This window comes from Mustela nivalis (assembly GCF_964662115.1).
Source record: "Mustela nivalis genome assembly, chromosome: 15".
In the NCBI taxonomy this organism is placed as follows: domain Eukaryota; kingdom Metazoa; phylum Chordata; class Mammalia; order Carnivora; family Mustelidae; genus Mustela; species Mustela nivalis.
This window is the reverse complement of record NC_139034.1, coordinates 28,411,808-28,429,889: the sequence shown is the minus strand read 5'-3', so window position 1 is coordinate 28,429,889 and position 18,082 is coordinate 28,411,808. Positions and strand designations below refer to the sequence as shown.

Genomic DNA, 18,082 nt, shown 5'->3' with positions numbered 1-18,082 from the left:
ACGTTATAGACTTCTTTTCCCGGGCTGCTCTCAGGATTTTCTCTTTGTCACTAAGACTTGTAAATTTTACTATTAGGTGATGGGGTGTGGGCCTATTCTTATTGATTTTGAGGGGGGTTCTCTGCACCTCTTGGATTTTGATGCTTGTTCCCTTGCGATATTGGGGAAATTCTCTCCAATAATTCTCTCCAATGTACCTTCTGCTCCCCTCTCTCTTTCTTCTTCTTCTGGAATCCCAATTATTCTACTGTTGTTTCTTCTTATGGTGTCACTTATCTCTCGAATTCTCCCCTCGTGGTCCAGTAGCTGTTTGTCCCTCTTTTGCTCAGCTTCTTTACTCTCTGTCATTTGGTCTTCTATATCTCTAATTCTTTCTTCTGCCTCATTTATCCTAGCAGTGAGAGCCTCCATTTTTTATTACATCTCATTAATAGGTTTTTTTATTTCAACTTGGTTAGATTTTAGTTCTTTTATTTTTCCAGAAAGGGCTTTTATATCTCCCGAGAGGGTTTCTCTAATATCTTCCATGCCTTTGTCAAGCCTGGCTAGAACCTTAAGAATCGTCATTCTGAACTCTAGATCTGACATATTACCAATGTCTGTATTGATTAGGTCCCTAGCCTTTGATACGGCCTCTTGTTCTTTTTTTTGTGGTAAATTTTCCCGCCTTGTCATTTTGTCCAGATAAGAGTATATGAAGGAGCAAGTAAAATACTAAAAGGGTGGCAAAGACCCCAGGAAAATACGCTTTAACCAAATCAGAAGAGATCCCAAATCATGGGGGACAGAGAGGGGATAAAGAGAGGTTCAGGAAAAAAAAAAAAAGAAACAATTAAAAAAAAGAAAACAAATAAAGAAAAAAAAAATATATATATACATTAGATAAACTAGTTAAAGAACGTTAAAAAAGAAAAGGGTAAAAGTTATATAAAATTAGCATAAGAAGTAAAAAAAAAATTTTAAAAAAATTTAAATTAACTGCATGACTAAAGAATCATGGGGAGAAAGCTATGAGTTCTGCACTTTGCTTTCTCCTCTTCTGGAATTCCACTGCTCTCCTTGGTATTGAACCTGTATTCCTTGGTAGGTGACCTTGGTCCTGGCTGGATTTCTTATTGATCTTCTGGGGGAGGAGCCTGGTGTAGTGATTCTCAAGTGTCTTTGTCCCAGTCGGAATTGCACCGCCCTTACCAAGGGCCAGGCTGAATAATCAACTCGGGTTCACTTTCAGGAGCTTTTGTTCCCTGAATGCTTTCCGTAGAGTTCCAGAGGACAGGAATGAAAATGGCGGCCTCCGAGTCTCTGGCCTGGAGGAGCCAAGAGCTCTGGGGCCCACTCCTCAGTGCGCCCTCAGAGAATAGTGTCCTATTACTCCAGTTACCTGGCTTCTGGCTGCACTCCGAGCTCACCGAGCCTGCAACTGGTTCAAGGTAACCCTGAGCGGAGAGCTCACTCCTCTGTCTCTGTAGCTGGCTTCCCCATTCTAATACCTGCAAGCTCTGTGACACTCAGATACCCTGGATCCTTCTGTGACCCTGCGGGACCTGGAGGCCATGCTGACCCCATGTGGGCTTCACCCCAGTTTAGCCTCTGGAGCAATGTCCCTCAGGGGAACAGACTTTTAAAAGTCCTGATTTAGTGCTCTGTTGCTCCGCCGCTTGCCAGGAGTCGGCCCCTCCCACCACGGTCTATCTTCCCGTCGCTTTGGATTCACTTCTGTGCCGTACCTTTCAGAAGTGGTTGATTTTCTGTTTCTAGAATTGCTGTTCTTTTTCTCTTCGATCTCCCATTGGATTTGTAGGTGTTTGCAATTAGATAAGCTATCTAGCTGATCTCCTGCTATCTGATGTAGTCTCCGCCTGCTACTTCTCCACCATCTTGACTTCCCCCCGTGATCCAGATATTTTAAAATGTGAAGAAGATTAACATTAACATAAAAGGATAACATTCCTTTTATGACTGAACAATATTCCATTGTTCGAATATTTCACATTTCATTTATCTACTCATTAATAACAGACATTTGGGTTGTCTGTCCACTTTTTGCTATCATAATTAATTCTGTTATGAATATTCACATATAAATTTTTGTGGACATGTGTTTTTGGTGCTCTTGGGTATATACCTGGATATGGAATTGCTGAGTCATATTTACTCTGTACTTAACTTTTTTTTCTTTTGGACAGCAAGGGAGCATGTGCATGCATGTGCATGAGCAGTGTGGGGGAAAGGGGTATGGGGGAAGGGCAGAAGGAGAGGGAGGGAGATAATCTTAAGCAGACTTCATGCTCAGTGCAGAGCTGGAGAGGGTTCAGTTTCATGACCCTGAGATCATGACCTGAGCCAAAAAGAAGAGTCAGAGGCTTAACTGACTGAACCACACAGGTGCCCCTGTACTTAACTTTTTGAGGAACTGTCAACTCTTTTTAAATTGACTGTCATTTTATATTTTCACTAGCATTGTATGAGGCTTCCAGTTTGTCCTTACCCTCACCAATACATATATACTGTCTTTTTGATTAAAGCTATCCTAGTGGGTGTGAAGTGTTATGTTATGGTTTAGATCTGCATTTCTCTAATGACTAATGATGTTGAATATCTTTTCATGTGCTCACTGGCTTCAGTACAAGGCTTTCAAATTGGGAAATATGAGTCTTCCAACTTTGTTCTTCTTTTTCTGGTTATTTTAGTTATTCTGAGTCCCTTGAAGGTCCATATGAACTTTAGCATTAGTTTGTCAATTTTTGGAAATAAAACTTTTGGGATTTTCATAGAAATAAAGACTTTGAAATCTGTAGATTAATTCAGAGAATATTGCTATCTTAATTGTTTTAAATTTTCCAGTGCATGAACACTGGCTATCTTTCTAGTTATTTATATCTTCTTTAATTACTTTCAATGGTGTTTTGTGTTTGTCAGCATACAAGTCTTACACTTATTTTTAAAAATTTATTCTAAGAATTTTATTCTCTTCGATGCTGTTGTAAATGAAATTTTCTTAATTCCATTTCCCAATTGTTCATTGCTAGAATATAGGAAAATACAATTGATGTTTCTCAATTGGTCTTATATCCTGGAAACTTGCTGAACTGGTTTATTAGCTCTAATAAATATTTGTGGATTCCTTAGAATTTTCTGTTTACAAAATCATGTCATCAGCAAATGGAGATAGATTTACTTCTTCCTTCCACCTCTGGATGCCTTTTATTTCCTTTTCTTCACTAATTACCCTGGTGAGAACATCCAATATAATCTTGAAATGTCCAGAAAGTTTTCTAGAACTGTCTAGAAATGTCTCTTTCCTGATATTTTAGGAAAGCTTTCAGGCTTTCAGCATTAAGTCTGATGTTCACTGTGGGCTTTTCTTAGATGCTGTGTATCAAGTTGAGGAAGTTCCTTTCCCGCACGGTTTGTTGAGTATTTGAACATGATTTTTTTTTTTTAATCGTGGATTTGTTCAAATGCTTTTTATGTGTCAATTGATCATGTGATTTTTGTTTTGTTTTGTCTTTCTATTAAAGTGGAGGATGACATTGATTGATTATGGTACGTTGAACCAATCTTGCACTTCAGGGATAAATTCCAGTTAGTTGCTTTGTATAATCACTTTTCTTTTTATATTGCTGAGTTGATTGTGTCAGTACTCTGTTGAGAATTTTTACATATATATTCATTGGAGATATTGGTCTATTGTTTTTTTGTTATGTCTGGTGTTGGTGTCAAGGTAACACTGATTTCATGGAATGAGTTAGGAAACATTATCTTCTCTTTTGTGTTTTCTTTGGAAGAGTCTGTGAAGGGTTGGTGTTAATTTTTCTTTAAAGTTTTGGTAGAATTTGCCACTGAAGCTATCTTGTGCTGGGCTTTACTTTTATAGAACGTTTTTTCATTACTAACTCAATTTCTTTACTTCTTTAGGTTAGTTTTGCTTTCTCTTTTTTTCTATTTTTATTTCTTTCTGAATCAGTTTCACTAGTTTGTGTCTTCTTAGAACAAAATAATTTGTGTTTAATTTGTTGGCAAATTATACAAATAAACAAGCATTTATTTTATTTTCATAAGGTTTCTTTTTCATTCTTGATTTTGAAATTGGAGTCCTCTCTTTTTCTGTGGTAAGTCTAAGCTAAAGGCTCATCAATTTTGTTGATCTTTTCAAAGAACCAACTTTTAGTTTCATTGATTTTCTCCATTTTTTCCTTTTCTATTTCATTTCCACTCAAATATATATTATTTCTTTCTTCCCTTTTTGGAGGGTGTTATCTTTTTAATTTTTCAAATTTCTTAAAGTATAAGATTAGTTTATTGATTTGAGATCTTTTTTTCATAATAGATATTTATGACTATAAATTTCCCTTTTAGTGCTACTTTAGCTGCATCATATAAGCTTTGATATATTTTTAAAAAAATTCATGTCAAAGTATTTTCTCACTTCTTCTTCTTCACAGAAGAAATCACTTCTTCTGTGATTTCTTCTTTGACTCATTTAATACTTAAAAACATGGTGCCCAGTTTCCATATACTTGTGAATTTCCCAAATATCTTATAATCATTGATGTCAAATTTCATTTTATTATGATTGAAAAACATATTGATGGGATTTCAATCCTTGTAAATTTAGTGAGATGTGTTTTACGGCCTAACATATGGTATATCCTGAAAAACCTTCTATTTGTACTTCAGAAGAATGTGTATTCTACTGTTGTTGTGTGGAGTTTTACTTGGATTATAGTGTTCAAATTTGTATTTCCTGCTGTACTCTTATGTCTAGTTGTTCTATATATTATTGAAAGTGTGTATTAAAACCTCCAACTATTATTGTTGAATTATCCATTTATTCCTTCAATTTTATTTTTGGTTCATGTATTCTGGTACTCTGTTTTTAGGTGTATACATGTTTATACATGCTGTATTTACTTTATGGATTGGTGTTTGTTAAGACAATTTTTGTCTTAAAATCTATTTTTTCTGTTATTAGTATAAATAGTCCTGCCCTCTTTGGTTTACCATTTGTGTGGCATATCTTTTTCCATCCTTTTACTTTCAGTCTTTTGTGTCTTTGAATCTACACAACATTGAATTAGGTCATTTTTTGTCCATTATGCCCATATCATCTTTTAATTTGAAGGTTTACTCATTTTTATTTAATTACTGATAAGGTATGATTTACATCTGTCAATTGATGTTTGCATTTTATGTTTCTTGTCTTCTTTATTGTTCCTCTATTCTTCCAGTACTGTTTTTTTGTGTGCTTAATAAATATTTTCTATTTATTTAGAAAAAATAAATTAAAAAAAATAAAATTTTTTAAAATTAAAAATTACTTCTGCAATTCTTTGTTATTTTTATAGCAGTTACATAGGGGATTACAATTAGCACCTTAATTTGTAACAATCTTGTTCAGATTAATACCAACTTAAATTTAATAGTATATCAAAACTTTGCTCCCCTATATAGCTCTATTCCTTATTGCCTTCTTTTGTGTCTCTATTGTCAAAAAATTACACATTTACATATGTATGCTCATCAACATAGATTTATAATTATTACTTAATAAACTTCTAAAAATGATTTAGGAGAAAAAAGAGAGTTATAAAGAAAAAAATGCATTTCTATTGTCTTGTGTATTTAGTTACCTCTACCAATGCCATCTATTTTCTTCATGTGAATTTCAGTTATAAGCTAGCCTTTTATTTTAGTTTGAAGGACTCTCTTTAGTGTTGCTTCTACGAGGGCTCTGCTAGTAACAAATAATCTCAGTTGTTTATTAGAAATATCCTAATTTTCCCTTCATATTTTGAAGGATAGTTTTGCTGGATATAGAATTCTTGGATAATAAACTTTCTCCCCCATAACACTTTGTATATATAATTCCACTGCTTCTGGCTTTCATGGTTTCTGAAATCAGTTACTAATCTGATAAGATTAGAATGTCCTCCAATAGAGAATCCATTGTATCTGATGAAATGCTTCTCCCTTATTGCTTTCAAGATTCTCTATTTATGGTTTACCAGTTTTATTATGATGTGACTAAGTGTTTCTTTGTTTTTTTTCCCCTTTATCCTACTTGGAGTTTGTGAGCTTCTGAATATGAAGGTTTTTTTTTTTTTAAATCAAATATGGGAAATTATGTCTCAGATAGTCTTTTTATTCCTTCCCCCCCAACCCTGCATATGGGATTTAATTTATGTATATGTTGGTATGCTTGATGATCTCTGAGTCTGACCTTTCTTTCTTAATTCTGTTTTATTTCTATTATGGAGACTGGAAAATCTCAATAGACCTATCTTAGGGTTCACTGATTCTTTCTTCTGCTTGCTCAGAATTGGTATTGAGCTATCCCCCTGGTGAATTTTTCATTTTAATATTATATTTTTCAGTTCCAGAATTTCTATTTAGTTTATTTTTATAATTGTTATCTCTTCATTGATATTCTCTATTTGTTGTGACACCATTCTCATACTTACCTTTAATTTTGTAGACATGATTTCCTTAGTTTTTTCCCCATATTTAAAATAGCTGATTTAAAGTCTATGACTACTATGTCCAATTACTGGTTGTCCTCAGGAACACTTTCTCTTGGTTATTTTTTCCCCTTGTGTGTCAGCTCTATTTTTTTTCAAAAATTTTTTTGCATGTCTTGTAATTTTGTTTTCTAAGATTATATTTATTTATTTGATAGAGAGAGAGAGAGAGAGAAAGAGATAACATGCACAAGTGGAGGATTGGGAGAGAGGTTAGCAGGCTCCCCACTGAGCAGGGAGCCTGATGTGGAACTCAGTCCCAGGATCCTGGGATCATGACCTGAACTGAAGGCAGACACCCACATAATGGAGCCACTCAGGTGCCCCTGTCTTGTAATATTTTGTTGAAAATTGGATATTTTGTAAAATATAGTATGTTCACTGGAAATCAGATTCTTCTCCCTCATAGGGTTTGGTTTTGTAACTTTTCTGGACAAATTTTACAAAGTCTGTAGTTTTTGTTGTGTGTAACCACTGAAGTCTCTTCTCTGTTCAGTTAACAATCAGAAAGAGATTTTTAACCAGGAAGTCTCCCAGTATTTGCTGAGGGACTCTGTGCACATGGTGGATTACATCTTAAACACTCAGCCAGGAACTTGAGAACTCTGCGTTAGCCATTATTTCCTTCTTATTACAGAGCCACAAGTTTAGTCAGAGGTGAGAAGTTAGGAACATCTCTGATAATCTCTGAGCATGTGCACAGTCATGGGCTTGTGCAGGACTCCACATATGCATCTGGCTTTCTAGATTTCCAGGAATAAGTTGGAGGTTTTCAAAGTTATCTATGGACATATCAACTTTTCCTTTAAAATTTTATGTTTAGTCTATGGTTTGCAACAACTGTTTTCTACTACTTCAGGCAGCTGCAATATTCATTATTTACCTCTAATTGTTGTTAACAAATAGCCCTAAGAAAAAGTCTGTTTGTTTAGGTGACCTGTGAGTCAGATCAAATAAAGGCAGTCTTGTGAGTGGAGTTTTCCAGGGTATTCCTAGACAAATAGTTTCAATTCTCTGGAAGTGAATGTTTGAGGAAACTCTAGCCACTTTCTGCCCTTTCCAGTGGCTACAATGCTGCTGTTTCAACAGGACTGTGGGCTATTAGTTTTCAAGGCTACTATGTATCCGAGGAAGATTGAGAGGGAGAATAATGGGAAGAGGATGAGTAAAAAAGTCACAAAGCTCTCTATACTTACTGAGGTTCAACCCTGTTATGGACAAAGATTCCTTAGATCACTGTAAGCTCAGGTTCATTTCTAAAGTTCTAAAAAAGTTAATTCTGACAATTTTTCCAGTTTTCTCATGGCTTTGATATAGGAGAGGATTTGGGGAGGTCTTTACTTTCCCGTTTTTTGTTCATGGCACCATACATTCTAGATGTTTAATAAAATAAATATTTTTTTGAGAATTCTCAAAATTTCTCTTAAGCATGCCTAAATGGGTCACAGTTTTTTAAATTTCTCCTCCTCCTCCCCTTCTTCCTCCTTCTTCTTTTAAAGATTTTGTTAATTTATTTGTCAGAGAAGGTAAGGGGGAGAGAGAGAGAGCACAGGCAAGGGGAGCAACAGGCAGAGGAAGATGCAGGCTCTCCACTGAGCAAGGAGCCCAATGTGGTACTCGGTCCCAGGACCTTAGGATCATGACCTGAGCCAAAGGCAGACACTTAACTGACTGAGCCACCCAGGTGCCCCTAAACTTCTGTTTTATTTATTTATTTATTTATTTAAAGATTTATTTATTTATTTAAAGATTTTATTTATTTATTTGACAGAGAGAGACAGACAGAGAGAGAGAGAGAGAGAGAGAGAACACAAGCAGGGGGTCATGAGAGAGGGAGAATCAGGCTTCCCTGCCTAGCAGGGAACCTGATGTGGACCTGGATCCAGGACCCTGGGATCATGACCTGAGCCAAATGCAGCCACTTAATAACTGAGCCACCCAAGCACCCAACTTCTGTTGTTTTAACAAGGACAGAGTTCGGTTTAACTTTCTTGGCAAAAGTGGTGAAAGCAGAGTCATCTGAGGCCTTAGTCATTCCCTAAACAGTACTAACTGAATGCATTGTCACTTAGACCCTGCAGTCAAAAATGCTCAGTAATATGTAGGTGTCTGTATTTGATACATTTTACATCACTTCACTTCTGCACAAAATAAGGGTGAAACAAAACAACATGGCCCTAGGGGGTGGTAATGGCATCCTGGAGTGGTGGTTCTGGAGCTGAATAAATGGAGTAGAAAAGATTATGACTCTTAGCCAACAATTATATGAAAAGATACTCAACAGCACTAATCATAAAAGAAATACAAATCAAAACCACAATGAGATATTACTTCCTACCTGGTAGGATGGCCTGAACAGAAAATAACATGTTGGCAAGGATATGGAAAAATGGGGACACTTCTGCACCCTTGGAGGGAATACAAAATTGTATAGCCACTATGTAAAACAGTATTGAGGTTCCTCCAAAAAATTAAAAATAGAATCACCTAATGATTCAGCAATCCCACTTCTGGGTATATATACAAAAGAATTCAAAGCAGGATCTTGAAGAGATATTTGCACATCTGTTTTCATGGCAGCATTATTCACTATGGCTACGGGCTAGAAGCAATTCACATGCCCACTGAAAGGTGGATGGATAAGGAAAATGTTGTATATACATGCAATGGAGCATTATGCAGTCTTTAAAAAGAAGGAAATTCTGTTATTCTGTAAGATCTATAAACCTGAGGATGTTATGCTTAGTGAAACGGACCAATTACAAAAGGGCAAAAACTTTATGATTATACTAATATGAAGTATTTAAAATAGTCACAATCATTTAAATTAAAAAGTAGAAAGGTGGTTGTGAAGGGTGGAGGAGAGGGGAAGGAGAATTAGTGTTTAGTGAGTATAGAGTTTCACTCTTGAAAGAAAAAAACATTCTAGAGATCTGTCATGCAACAGTATAAATATACTTAATACTATTTAACTCCACACTAAAAAAAAAAAAAAAAAAAAATGGTCAGCAGTTCAATAGAAGAACTACTGAAGGTGTATGTGGCAGTAGGTCATGGGATGTTGATTTTATGACAAAACTTTTAGGAAGTTTTTTAAAGTCCTTATTTTCTAAAAAAGAGATCTTTTCTCTCAGTTGCTGGTGGTATTACCTGCTCTGACCATGACAAGGTACTGAGTTCCACTTAAAAACTTGGGCTGAATGGATAGGTAGCATTTTATCCTCAGTAGGTTGTTAACGCTTATATTTGCTTCAGGGCAGAGGCACTTTAGACTATATAATTTCTGGGCCTTCAGTTTTGGAGTCTGGCATAACTGTTTAGGGCCAGAAGGATCCTTAGGTATCACCTGCACTGTCATGTCCCAAAAGGTGTGCTAGATGTATTAAGTGGTGCTAAAGAACTATTCTGTGAATAACTGCCTTAGGGAAATGATGGTTGAACAAAGTTAAACAGGTTTATTTACTGCTAGAATTTTCATATACTTCAATATACTATTTTGCAAGTTTTGAAAGGAAGTTACAGCCTCTGCATTGCCCAAATTAATTGGAGAATGACCTCTTCTTCTTCTTCTTCTTCTTCTTTTTTTTTTAAGTTAAAAACCATGCCCTAGAAATAGTGTTCTGCAAGGTTAGGGAAACAGTGGCCTAATCAAATGCAGAAATTTGATTTACGCAGACGTTGAAGTTCAGAGAGGTTAAATCCAATTTAAAGGCAGGATACCCAGTTCAAATTGAATTTCACAAAAATAAGAGTAACTATTTAGCATTTGCATGAGACATACTTATACTACAAATTCGTTATTTATCTGAAATTCACTTTTAATTAGGTATCCTACATTTTACTTGGCAGTCCTACAAATTAACTTGCCCAAAGCTAGCCAGAAAATGCATGGGGGAACTGGGGCTAAAATGGAAGCTTCCATACTCCGGTTCAGTCCTTTTATTCTCTTAGGCACATGGTATGGTCGATGTTTTAGTGGCATTCCGGCAACTAAGGAGCTACTGCGAAATATACTGAACTATTTCACTCTTCTGGGATACTCCTTTAAAGAGTCTACTGACGTACTAACAGGATAATACTACAGTTGGTACTACTGTAATTTAAAAATGATAATGATGGCCAACCTTTATTAGTTGCTTACTATGTACCAGGAATTGTTCCATGAAGATTCTATCTTTTGTCATTTAAGCCTCACAACAGTCCTATGAGGTAGGGGCTAGGACTATCCCATGTTACAGATGAGGGAGCAAGGTGCAGGGGGTTAGGCAGCTCATTCAAGATCTCTCCCAGCAAGGGGTAGAGCCAAGAAAGAAAGGAACTTCTATAAAAGGGGAATTACATTATGTCATATTTCAGAGATGATCCCCATTCGTTCTGGTGGAGTGAAAATTAACTTCCTCTTTGACCAGATACTCTGGTTTGAATGAGGCTTGAATGGATTCACTTATAAGATATAAAGCCTTCAAGAGACAGGTAAATATCTTTATCACAAAAGGAAATCCACATAATACAGCTCCTCCTAAGCAAGGAAAGGCATAAAGCAGAGATCTGTGTTGTGTTGGGCTGTTTCTTTCTAGGTAAAAGTTAGAGACACAACCACAGGCTTGGAGCTGCAAATAGAAACAGGTCCTACAAATGGTAGCTGTAAATGGAGGACACACCGTATCTTATACCTCTTTCCTCCACAGAATGCAACACAGTACTTTGATTATAGAAAGAGCTCAGTAAAGATTTGTTGAGTTGAATGGGAATCAAAGAGCGTGTTTATGGGTACACAGAAGGGTCGAAGACACTCACTGATCCTTTGAGTTGGAGCCACACATTTCTAGTACCACCACCCAAGCTTTCTTTTTCCATGTGAAAAAGGCTTTGCATAGAAGAGCAACTACAAGCTCCTTCGTTGCCACTGGAACCTGACATTCTTGTAGGTTAAGTCCCCAGCAAGCTCTCTTGATTCTCTGCCTGCAAAGCTGCCTTGGAGGATTCAGAAAATGGAGGTTTCCTACCTGGTAGCCGAGTTGTGGCGCCGCAGTGGAGGCGCTTTACCAATAGCATGTCCCATCTACCCACGGAACTCCCGCGCAAGAAGATCGAGAAACGGAACTTGAAATTGCGCCAGCAAAACTTAAAGCTCCAGGGAGCCTTGGATGTGAGCTTATCAGAAACGCAAAATGGGGGGCCCCTGGGTGGCTCAGTGGGTTAATCCTCTGCCTTCGGCTCAGGTCATGATCCCAGGGTTCTGGGATCAAGCCCCACATTAGGCTCTCCGCTCCGCAGAGAGCCTGCTTCCTCCTCTCTCTCTGCCTGCCTCTCTGCCTACTTGTGACCTGTCTCTGCCAAAGAAATAAATAAAATCTTAAAAAAAGAAAGAAAGAAAGAAAGAAAGAAAGAAAGAAAGAAAGAAAGAAAGAAAGAAAGAAAGGCAAAATGGACATATGTCTGCAGAACCAGTAGGAGGTGGGAAGGTTAAAAAAAATCCCTGAAACAGTCTGTGAATCTGGGCTCCTCAGAAGCCCAGAATGGAGCGAGAACTAAAGAAACAATGAAAACTGTACAAGTTAAATTAAAAAAGAAAAGAAAAGAAAAGAAATCTACCATAAAAAGCAATAGAAAAGCAGCAACACAGTCTCCCAATTCAGAACCAAAAAAGAAGAAAAAGAAAAAGAGAAAAATTGTGGATGATACTGGGCCTGATACCAAAAAAGTGAAAACTGAAGACAAAGGGGACTCTGAAGAAGGGACCCAAGCTCCTGAAGGGACAGAAAACAGTGTGGAGAAGCCAGATGATCAGGAAGAGGACAGTGAAGTGCCCAGCCTACCCCTAGGACTGACAGGTGCTTTTGAGGATACTTCATTTGCTTCTCTTACTGATCTTGTCAGTGAGAACACTCTCAGGGCAATAAAAGAAATGGGTTTTACAGACATGACTGAAATACAGCATAAAAGTATCAGACCACTTCTGGAAGGCAGGGATCTTCTAGCAGCCGCAAAAACAGGCAGTGGCAAAACACTGGCATTTCTCAACCCTGCAGTCGAACTCGTTTCAAGTTAAAGTTCATGCCCAGGAACGGAACTGGAGTTCTTACCCTCTCACCTGCTAGGGAGCTGGCCGTGCAGACGTTCGGTGTTCTTAAGGAGTTAATGACGCACCATGTTCACACATACGGCTTGTTAATGGGCAGCAGCAACAGGTCCGCTGAAGCACAGAAACTCGGTAATGGGAGTTTTTTTTTCAATCGTGGCCACCCCAGGCCGCCTTCTAGACCACATGCAGAATACCCCAGAGTTTATGTATACAATTTGCAGTGTCTGGTTATTGATGAGGCTGATCGTATCTTGGATGTTGGGTTTGAAGAGGAATTAAAACAAATTATTAAACTTCTGCCAACACGCAGGCAAACCATGCTCTTTTCTGCCACACAGACTCGAAAAGTTGAGGACGTGGCAAGGATTTCTTTGAAAAAGGAGCCATTGTATGTTGGTGTTGATGACGATAAAGCTAATGCAACAATGGATGGTCCTGAGAAGGGCTATGTTGTTTGTCCTTCAGAAAAGAGACTCCTCCTCTTTACATTACTTAAGAAGAACTGGAAGAAGAAACTGATGGTCTTCTTTTCATCCTGTAAGTCCGTGAAATACCACTATGAGTTGCTGAACTACATTGATTTGCCTGTCTTGGCCATTCATGGAAGGCAGAAGCAAAATAAGCATACAACCACATTCTTCCAGTTCTGCAATGCAGATTCAGGGATATTATTATGTACTGACGTGGCAGCGAGAGGGCTGGGTATTCCTGAAGTTGACTGGATTGTTCAGTATGACCCTCCAGATGACCCCAAGGAATATATTCATCGTGTGGGAAGAACAGCCAGAGGCCTAAACGGGAGAGGGCATGCCTTGCTCATTTTACACCCTGAAGAATTGGGTTTCCTTCGTTACTTGAAGCAATCCAAGGTTCCATTAAGTGAATTTCAGTTTTCCTGGTCCAAAATTTCTGACATTCAGTCTCAGCTTGAAAAATTGATTGAAAAGAACTATCCTTCATAAGTTATCCCAGGAAGGGTATAAGTCCTACATTCGAGCATATGATTCCCACTCTCTGAAACAGATCTTCAATGTTAATAACTTAAATTTGCCTCAGGTTGCTCTTTTGTTTGGTTTCAAGGTGCCTCTTTTTGTTGATCTGAACATGAACAGCAATGACGGCAAGGTTAAAAAGAGAGGAGGCGGTGGTGGCTTCCACTACTGGAAAGCCAAAAAAGTCGAGAAGTCCAAAATCTTCAAACACATTAGCAAGAAGTCCTCTGACAGCCGGAAGTTCTCCCACTGAAGACACACCTTCCTTTTGTCTCGAATAGTTTTGTCCTGAAATGGATCTTTTCCCCCTTTCTCTAACAAAGGAATTATAGCTTCAGGATTAGGACTGATGGACCAGGAGTATGAGTTGATGGTTGCAAGCTCCAGGCACTGATACTTCCAGGAGATACTGCTCTTATTTGGGGATGTAAAACAGAGTTCAAGTTTTCTAGGTTGGTTAAGAGCAAAACAAGGTATTTTTTGGATTTTGTTGGGCAACAGAGTATTTTAGATCTTTTGCCTCCAAATTTGTCATTGTCTTGGGGGGCGGGATTTTTTTATGTTTTTATTTAAAATCAAGTAATTAACATAAAATATATTACTGGTTTCAGAGGTGGAGTTAGGTGATTCATCAGTCTTCTATATACCCAGTGCTCATTACATCACGTGTCCTTCTTAATGTCCATTACCCAGGTCAGCCTGCCTCAGAAGGCAGTGACCTGGTACACTGGGGTTGGTGATGCAGAAAATTATCTCAGTGCTTTTGGTTTTGTTTTTGTTTTTTGTTGTTGTTTTGGTTGTTTCTTGGACTTTAGCCATAGTTCTTGACCTCCCCTGAAAATGCTACTGTGGCTAGGAAGCATGTTACATTAAAGGTGGCATTGGTTTTTGTATACTCCAGATTTTAAAGCAGTGAGCCTTTCCTAATTTTTTTTTAAGAGCCCACAGTGTAGGTTATTTGTTATTGTTATTTGAATAAAGCACCCTTCACAGTCCTAACATTTGTTGGAAACAGTGGAACCTGAGATTTTTGAGCCTTATTTATACCAATATATGTGTAATAATCTGTTATTCTCCCTTTAATAACTTAGCAAGTATCTTTTTGCAAAAGGTACATAATGATGATACCGCTCATTCAACTTTGTTCCAAGTGGTTTGGATTTTGTTGAACTCTTTGCAGAGTATTCAGGAAGGCAGAACATTTTTTTGAGGAAAAATTGCCCCTTCCAGATCTGTGAAATGAAAATAGGTTTATGATGAAGATTGGAAATGAACAGCAGTCAAAAAGAGCAGCAAAGATGGGGGTTTCATCACATGGGTTTTTTGTTGTAGGAACTCTTGACTTCCAGAGTATTTAGTATGTCTTGTTTTATTTCCAGTGCATTTTATAACTATAAAATTGTTATTACATTTTGATCAATTTGAAACAAAAAAAGAAAGAAAGAAAGAAAAAGAAAGAAAGAAAAAGAAAATGGAAATTTCCAGAAAATTGAGGTGAGGGGGAATACAAGCCTCTCTAAGCAATCACATTAAAGTTAATATGCTGAACTTCATTTATAGGACACTTAGCTTACAGAGAAGAAGGTGGACTGGGACGTGGTGGAATGAATGTAATCTCAATAATTAGTCTAAGACTCTGCGTGTGGATGTCCTCACTCAAGTGGCTTCTCTTGCTGATACCCAGCCTGTGTTTACCCAGTTTCCTTGGTCTGAAAGGATCTGCTTTACTAGTTACCGGGATGGATTATTTGGATATGATGCTTATTGAATGGTTCCTGAGCTTCTCTTCCTCCCTTGAAGTGGTTTATGAATTCCCTCTTGGGCTTTTGTCTAAGTCACTTTAATTGTTATAGGGTTTTGGCCCTCAAATCTGAGAAATTTTAAATTGGTATCTAAAAATGGCAACTGATCCATTCATCTGTTGATGGACATCTAGGTTCTTTCCATAGTTTGGCTATTGTGGACATTGCTGCTATAAACATTCGGGTGCATGTGCCCCTTTGGATCACTACATTTGTACACTGGGTGTGGTGAAAAATAATGAATACTGTTATGCTGAAAATAAAAAATAAATTAAAAAAAAAAATAAAAAAAAATAAAAATGGCAACTGAGCCCTCCATCGTCTATCTCTATGACTACAACTGATATAAATAATAGCTGTTATTTAATGAGTACCTATTTTGTTCCATGGACTCTCTAAACATTTTATATCTATTAACCCATTGGTCATATAGGTACTATTATTTCCCTGGAGGAATAATCTGAGGCTAAGAGAGGTTAAGTAACTTGCCTAAAATCCTGCAGTGAGTTCATGATCTAGGAACAAAGATGCACTAAGGAATTGAAGTAAAAATGTAGTAGTTCAGACAAATGGGAGCAAAACAACCTGAATTTGTGAGACACATGCTTTAACAAATGATATTTAAAGCTAAAGGGTTTACCACCTTCTCAGACACTGAGCAACTTAAACTATGTAAGGAAAGAGAACACTTCCTCCTAGAGGGTCTTGGAAGACATACAGATGGGTGTTATTTATAATTATCCTGTCACTCTTAAAGCATTATTTATAATTAGCCTGTCAGTTACTTATAGTCGAAGAAATACTTCTAGATTATTTTAAAAGGACTTAAGGAAGAGATTTGTCTTAAGCTATTTAAATTATACTTCTTTACATCCTTGAATTTACTTAGCAAACTTCAGGCCAGTCCCATAACTGACCAAATTAATGGGAATGTGGACTAATGCAGTTTAATGTAAAGAATTTGTAACCATCCTTGTTTGGTTTTCTTATTAAAGTTACAGGTCTTGTTGACTGGAACTGACTGACTGGGTATCTGTGAGAGTCATTCTTTGTAATGATAATACAGTCAAAGCCTCTAAGGAACTGGATTGAGTTCTAAGAACCTGAAGGTTTCCTTTGAAGTGACCCTTTAAAAATATTAACAAGTATCAGCCTTAATATCCAACTTGTATGCCTCACTGAGTTTTCCTGAGATGAGAAGCCATTACTAGTTCTTTGTCTGGAAGTGGAAATGAAAAGCACAGAGTTGCCATGAACTGAGAGAACACTTCTGTTTTATGTCCCCATGCCTGTTTTGGCCCAAATGACTCAGATACAGTACTACAGCTGTTTCAGCATTCTGGGGGTTTGTTTGCCGGCTCTATTGGAGACCAAAGCTTATATAAGTAATATAAAACCTCAGCATTTACAACATAAAGGCACCACAAGATCTCTCAGACATTGAGCTTTGGTAGGATTTTATTTGAAGGAATTTTATTTTAAAATGTAATATCCTTTTCCTTTCTTTGGCAAATAGAATCAGGGAGAACTTGGATGGAACTCTGCTGCTTATGAAAAGTCTCACCCTGTTCATATAAGCAAGTCTGTCACCCTTGATCGGAAAGTAATAATTCATAAAGCTTAATGTTATTATCATCCCTCTGCCTGGAGTGATAGATATTCTTGAGGTCTTTTAAATAAAAAGTTTAAAATTGAATTTGCAACTCAAAAGATTGGTGGGTTCAAATGTTAGTTTCCTGCTGAGTAACTGTGAAAACAATTCTAAAGTAGCTAGTAGTGTGTTAGGAATGGCAGTTTTATTAAATGTCTTGATGGAGTGCAATGAAAACACGCTTTTGGTGTCTTTATGCAGACTTTCCTTCTACAAAAATAATAGTTTTCTTATAGACATTAGTGTTCGCCTTCCCTCTATTTATTTGGTTATTCTCCCCGTTCAGGTTTTCTGCAAAGTTTTCAATAAGAAGATGAGATTTGTTTTTATTAGTAGCAGCCCAGGAACATTCTCCTGTGGAAACTGATTGTACGGCCCTGCTCAGAGATTTCTGATTTGCATTTCATCATCTCATTTGTAGAATAAAGTCTTAACCCATCTGTTTGGTCCAAAATAGTGCCATTGAGTATTCTGTTCTTGTGGCCATATGCCTTCCAGCATCCCAGATCGTCAGTGAAGTCCTTAAAGAACCATACACATATGGGAAGGCTCCTCTCACCCAAGAGAAAACCAGCAAGTTCATTTAAAAAGGTATCTTTCAATTATGAAAACTGGCAGGCATCAAAGGACACTTGGCAGTTGAACTTTGTAAAAACATTTGCACTGGCGGCTCAAGAGGACCTTCTCTTTTGCTGGTTTCATGAAAAAATGAAGGATTTTGCAGTTTCACCTCAATTTCCTCTCTCCTTTTTTCCACAAAAACAAAAGGTGATTTTTCAAGGTCCTGTATTAGCATTATTTGACATCTTTATATGGATTTGACCCAATAATTGACCAAATCCCTCAGGATGAGAATTGAAAATTTGTTGTGATTTCTACCCCTCATTCCTAGTCCTGACTTTTGGTCGATGGCAAATTGTCTCTTTTCCCAGTTCCTTTGTTTTTCCCCCTATGGGCAAAACACTGCTGCTATAAAAATAAAAATAGTGAAATCCCAGTCTTGACTGAAGTTGGGAATTCCTGCACACATT

At 37.3% G+C, this 18,082-nt stretch overlaps 1 pseudogene across 1 annotated transcript; it reads left to right on the top strand.

Moving 5' to 3' along the window:
- Window positions 1-11,574: 11,574 nt before the first annotated feature.
- Window positions 11,575-13,896, top strand: LOC309849297 (ATP-dependent RNA helicase DDX18-like; annotated as a pseudogene). The gene is made up of 2 exons: window positions 11,575-11,707; window positions 11,967-13,896. The product of its transcript is annotated as an ATP-dependent RNA helicase DDX18-like (transcript).
- Window positions 13,897-18,082: the final 4,186 nt, after the last annotated feature.